Here is a 7013-nt window from a genome sequence, read left to right on the forward strand (position 1 = left end):
TTCCTCAAAGTCCTTTAATTCTAAGGCTAAGACCTCTCGTCTTAGACTCTCCCACAAGTGGAAACACCTTCTCCACATCCACTCTATCCAAGCCTTTCACTATTCTGTATATTTCAATGAGGTCCCCCCTCATTCTTCTAAACTCCGGCGAGTACAGGCCCAGTGCTGTCAAACGCTCTTCATAGGTTAACCTACTCATTCCAGTCGACAGTAAAAAAGCTTATCTATGATTACAGCTGATTTTGAGCAACTGGGCTGTTAGGCTGAGGAACAGGTGAGACCACACCTGGAGCATTGCGTACAGTTTTGGTCTCCAAATCTGAGGAAGGACATTATTGCCATAGAGGGAGTGCAGAGAAGGTTCACCAGACTGATTCCTGGGATGTCAGGACTGTCTTATGAAGAAAGACTGAATAGACTTGGTTTATACTCTCTAGAATTTAGGAGATTGAGAGGGGATCTTATAGAAACTTCCAAAATTCTTAAGGGGTTGGACAGGCTAGATGCAGGAAGATTGTTCCCGATGTTGGGGAAGTCCAGGACAAGGGGTCACAGCTTAAGGATAAGGGGGAAATCCTTTAAAACTGAGATGAGAAGAACTTTTTTCACACAGAGAGTGGTGAATCTCTGGAACTCTCAGTTCATTGGCTATATTTAAGAGGGAGTTAGATGTGGCCCTTGTGGCTAAGGGGATCAGAGGGTATGGAGAGAAGGCAGGTACAGGATACTGAGTTGTATGATCAGCCATGATCATATTGAATGGCGGTGCAGGCTCGAAGGGCCGAATGGCCTACTCCTGCACCTAATTTCTATGTTTCTATGTTTCTAATAGCAGATGAAGTTTAATTCAGATAAATGCATGGTGTTGAATTTTGGTAAGACAAACCAGGGCAGGACTTCCATAGTAAATGGTAGGCTGCTGGGGAGTGTTGCAAAACAGAGAGACTAGGGGTGAAGGAACAAGACCCGTTTCTTTCTGCTTTCTGTTTCCTGCCCGTCAACCAATTTTCAATCCATTCTAATATTATCCGCAAGGACATTTGCTCTAATCTTGAACACCGCCCCATTCTGTGGAACTTTATCAACTGATTTCCCCTTATCTATTCTCACAATTACATCCTGAATAAAACGTCAGTAGGTGATCAAAACCAAATTCCTATTCATAAACTGGAATCCCATTGATGTTTTCGAAGTTAAACATTAATCTCATTCTTTATAACAGTGTAAAAATAGACTGGCATTTTTTTCTGATGGTAGTCTCCTATTTTAAGTAGTAGGATTACATTTACCACTCTCCAGTCTCATGGAACCATCTAACATGCTTCATATCGGGAGAAATATGCTTACTGTCAGGAACATTTGACTGCTCTGGGCCTGTACTCGCTGGAGTTTACAAGGATGAGCAGACACCTCATTGAAACTTACCAAATAGTGTGAGGCTTGGATAGAGTGGATGTGGAGAGGATGTTTCCACTGGTGGGAGAGTCTAGGACCAGATGTCATAGCCTCAGAAATAAAGGATGTTCCTTTAGGAAAGAGGTAAGGAGGAATTTCTTTAATCAGAGGGTGGTGAATCTGTGGAATTCTTTGCCGCGGAAGACTGTGGAGGCCAAGTCAGTGGATATTTTTAAGGCAGAGCCAGATAGATTCTTGATTAGTACCGAGGGTATCAAGGGTTATGGGGAGAAGGCAGTGGAATGGGGTTGGAGAGATAGATCAACCATGATTGAACGGTGGAGTAGACATGATGGGACAATTGGCCAAATTATGCTCCTATCACTTATCTTATGACCTCATGATAAAAGCAAAGTTGCTTGTTTATTTCAGGCACATAAACAAGCCATTCCCATTGCAGGAGTATAATCATGTTGAGGGCTGGACTGAACAGATCTATTATACAGTTTGCAAGTTAATACTTTGGAGAAGGGTCACGACCCAAAACATCACCCATTCCTTCTCTCCAGAGATGCTGCTTGTCCCGCTGAGTTACTCCAGCTTTTTGTGTCTGCCTTAATCTTTAAACAGCAATAGGTGTACCAAAGGGGAAAAAATGTATGTTCAGCCACCGGAACAGTGTCTGTCACAGAGTCTGTGGATGATTGTGCATGCTTGTATAGTACGTCTGTGGGCAGTATAAACTTAAAAGTTTATGTTCACATTAAGGTCACTGTGAATTAATTTTCATTTAAATGGCGGACTTTAAGACAAATATCTATAAGAACAACAACACACCGGAAGCATTCTAGGATGGATTTCAAGATGGCGTTGCGTGCCCAACGCGAGGCTCTGCGTCTCCACAGTTTTTGCAAGTTAGTAATTTTCTGGTTAATAATTACCGTAGTTTTTGCTCGGAACAGTCGAGCGAAGACTTCGTATGGCCATCAAGAACTACTGGATCTCGGTCTTCTCTGTACAACCAGTACACTAGACGACTTCCAACTACCGCCGGTGATCACCAGGACACCGCGGTCTAGTGTGCCAGCTCCTCCGACAGGGAGTGCCCGGAGGCGGCGCAGAGACCGCAAACAAAGACGTGGGAAGCGGGGAGGCTATCGAGCTCGGCTAAAGCTAAACCCTCACCAGCCAGCTCTGCCCAGCATTTTCCTCGCCAATGTTCGGTCCCTGGTGAATCAAATCGATGAACTACGGCTGCGGATCACCTCACATAAACAGATCACTGACTGCAACGCCATGGTCTTTACCGAAACAAGGCTTAACGACAACATCCCGGACAACGCCATCGAGCAGGAGGGGCGCACTGTCTTCAGGGCCGACAGAACAGCGGAGGACTCCGGTAAGACCAAGGGCGGCGGACTGTGCACTTATGTGAATAACACATGGTGTACAGACGTTGTTAGGATTGGTAGTCACTGCTCTGCTGACCTGGAATACCTGATGATAAAGTGCAGGCCCTTCTATCTGCCCATGGAATTTACATCGATTTTTATCACTGCAGTCTATGTACCCCCGGACGCTAATGCCAGGCTAGCAATGGAAGAGCTGCAAGCTGCTATCAGCAGTAAGGGGCTTTTATTGTTGCGGGTGATTTTAACCACTCCAACCTTAAAACTGTACTCCCAAGGTTCCATCAACATGTCTCCTGTCCAACCAGAGGAGACAATATTCTGGATTTAGTATACACTAATATTACTGAAGCCTACAAAGCCCTCCCCCTCCCCCACCTGGGACAGTATGACCACCTCTCTCTGTTCCTGCTCCCCAAATACACACCTCTCATCAGTCGTGTGAAACCAACCTTGAGGACAGTGAAGGTTTGGCCTGAAGTGGCTGTCTCTGTACTACAGGAACAGTTTCAGCAAACGGACTGAAGTCTGTTTGCCACCCAGGTCACCTTTGACTCCCAAGTGGACATTAACACATACACCTCATACGTTTTGGACTACATCAAATTCTGCACCGACAACGTCACAACCCACAAACAAATAAAGACCTTCCCTAATCAAAAGCCGTGGATGAGCAGGGAGGTCAGACTCTTGCTGAAGGCTCGCGATGCCGCTTTTAGATCCGGCGACACTGAGGGATACAGCTCATCCAGGGCCAACCTGAAAAAGGGAATCAGGAGCGCAAAACTCAAACACAAACGGCAGATCGAGGAGCATTTTCAAAACAACTCCGACCCCAGGCGCATGTGGCAAGGCATCAAGTCCATTGCCGACTACAATAAAGTTAACAACACACCCCCAGACAACGCCTCCCTTCCTGACGAGCTAAACTACTTCTATGCTCGTTTTGACCGGGACAACGAAACACCAGCCATCAAAGCTGCCCCACCCCCGAACGAACAACCCCTCAGTCTCTCCACCTCTGATGTACAAGGCGCACTGAGCAAGGTGAATGAACACAAAGCCGCCGGCCCCGATGGCATCCCTGGCCAGGTGCTTAGGGCATGTGCTGGACAACTATCCCCGGTCTTCACTGACATTTTCTTTTTTTTTTTTTTTTTTTTTTTATTTTTATTAGAAGTACGGTAAATTACAATCCTACACAACACATATATCTTAATACATTTTTTGTACCGCTTCATTTTTTTTGAGCTTTAAGAAAAAGGTAGAAGTAAGGAAAGTAAAGAAAGTGCGCGAGAGTCGTGAAGTGCAAGAGTGTTGGGAAAAGAAAGCCCCTTAGAAAAGAAGTTAGAGAAGGAAGTAAAGTGAGAAAATAGACCCTAGAAAAGAAAGAAAGAGAAAATAGAAACAATCGCTCTATTATAACATTAAACTCCGCAGAAAGGGGACTACCAACCAAGTCTGTTTTTGTTGTTTTACCTCCCGTTACCAGGTCCTGATACCACTTATTTATATATTTGTTTTTTTTTAATTACTATTGCACCTCATACTTGTAATAGGTCCAGAAACATAGACCACGTCTTTTGGAATTGGTCTGCTTTACCTGCTAAGAGGAATCTCATCTCTTCCAGATGTAATGTTTCAAACATATTTGATATCCACATTTTTATTGTTGGTGTGGGCGCATTTTTCCAGAATTTAAGTATAAGCTTTTTTCCCATTATTAGCCCGTAATTAAATAAATTCTTCTGAAACACGTTTAATTCAGGGTTACCTTCCGATATTCCGAAGATAATCCATTCTGGTTTTGGTACCAGTTTTATTTTGATCAATTTTGAAAAAATATCAAATATTTCATACCCGAATTTTTGGATTTTTGTACAAAAAACAAAAGAGTGCGCTATGGCTTCACTGACATTTTCAATCTGTCACTGGCCCAAAGTGTCGTCCCCACTTGCCTCAAGACATCAACCATCGTGCCAGTGCCCAAGGAGTCAGCTTCAGGGAGTCTCAACGACTTCCGCCCAGTGGCACTCACCACTGTCATCGCAAAGTGCTTTGAACGGCTGATCTTGGCTCACCTCAAAGCCAGCCTCCCCCCCACACTGGACACCCATCAGTTTGCCTACCGGACCAACAGGTCTACAGAGGACGCCATATCGGCGGCCCTACACTCTGCCCTGACTCACCTGGACAACAACAACTCCTACATCAGGTTGTTGTTCATCGACATCAGCTCCGCCTTTAACACTGTCATCCCCGCCAGCTTGATCACCAAACTCAGCGGACTTGGCATCTCCACCTCCCTCTGCAATTGGACACTGGATTTCCTCACCAACAGACCACAGTTTGTTAGGGTCAACAACCTCACCTCCTCCACTCTACCACTGAACACCGGCGTGCCACAGGGCTGTGTGCTCAGCCTTCTCCTCTACTCCCTCTTCACCCATGACTGCGTCCCTAAGTATGGCTCCAACGCCATCATAAAATTTGCCGATGACACCACGGTGGTAGGACTGATCAGCGACAACGATGAGTCAACCTACAGGGAGGAGATCCAGCACCTGACCACCTGGTGTGCCAACAATAACCTCGTCCTCAACTCCAAGCAGACGAAGGAAATCATTGTTGACTTCAGGAAGACCAGAGGTGGCAGACATACCCCCATCCACATAAACGGGACTGAGGTGGAGCGCGTCTCCAATTACAAATTCCTCGGGGTACACATCTCAGAGGTTCTGTCCTGGTCCCTCAATACCACCAAATTGATCAAAAAGGCGCAGCAGCGCCTTTACTTTCTGAGGAGGCTTTGAGAAAGTGCACCTGTCCCCCCAGATCCTGTCCAACGTTTACCGCTGTACCATCGAAAGCATCCTGACCACCTGCTTCACGGTATGGTACAGCAGCTGCACCACAGCTGACAGGAAGTCACTGCAACGGGTGGTGAAAACCGCTCAGCACATCATCGGTGCCCCGCTCCCTGCCATGGATGCCCTCCACCGCAAACGGTGTCTGAGACGGGCCGGGAAAATCATCAAGGACCCCTCTCCCCCTAACCATGGACTATTTGTCCTCCTCCCATCAGGGAGGCGGAACAGGAGCCTCAGGTCTCGCACAAGCAGGCTGAGGAACAGCTTTTTCAATAACACTATTACACTGCTGAACTCACAGTCCCGTCGCTAGCTATCTTTAGACTCTCCCATTTGTATACAGTTATTTGCCTATGTACCAGTTTTTAATTCATCCACAGTCCACACATTGTTAACCAGTATTTCTATTTCTATTATCTTGCACTATGACCAGACGCTAAACTGCATTTCGTTGTACCTGTACTTGTATTTGTGCAATGACAATAAAGTTGAATTGAATTGAATTGAAAGTGTATCGAGGGAATGTAATTAAATAACTTTGATGAGTCATTTATAGTTACAATGACAGAGGGCGGTGAATAGCACATGGGTAGAGGTGCTGCCTTGCAGCACCAGAGACCCGTGTTCAATCCTGACCAGGGTGGTGCCTGTAGGTTCGTAGGTTAATTGGCTTCAATATAAATTGTAAATTGTCCATAGTGTGTCGGATGGTGCTAGTGCACAGATGATCGCTGGTCGGTCTGGACTTGTTGGGCAGAATGGATTGTTTCCGCACTGAATCTCTAAAGTAAAGTCTAAAGTCGGATATTCGTCGACACCTTGCGGAGCATGGACAATGTAACTCCAAAGCCCCAATGAAACCGAGAATAAGCTTAAAAGAAATTCCAGTGGAGGTAGATGTTGTTTTCCACCATTTATCCTGGCCTTTCAATCCCCACCACAATATTCTGGATGAATGAAGTAGGGAATGGTTGGCCCCTTCCCTCAACACTGCCCCTCCTTGACCCGGACACCACCTCACCAACGTTGCTGTCTTCCCATCCCAACCACTGCACTGTTAAACCCTCACCATAAACCAGAGAACTGTCCTGCTCATCCTATTCCCTCCCCCAGCCCAACACAACGTGGCCCCAGGCTGTTTTGTCCGCAACCCCAATGCAACGCTGGTCTCTGGCATTTTATCTCCTGCAACCCAAGACTCCATGAATGAAAAGTTGTGATGTTCATCATAAAATCCATCTGTAAAGCAACTGGGATCGACACCAAAGCTGTACAGCCAAAACATGAAGTGGAAGGTTTACACACAAGGTGGAGGTACACCCGTTGACGTGTCTGAAAA

Source organism: Leucoraja erinacea, chromosome 2, assembly GCF_028641065.1.
Source record: "Leucoraja erinacea ecotype New England chromosome 2, Leri_hhj_1, whole genome shotgun sequence".
Taxonomy (NCBI): domain Eukaryota; kingdom Metazoa; phylum Chordata; class Chondrichthyes; order Rajiformes; family Rajidae; genus Leucoraja; species Leucoraja erinaceus.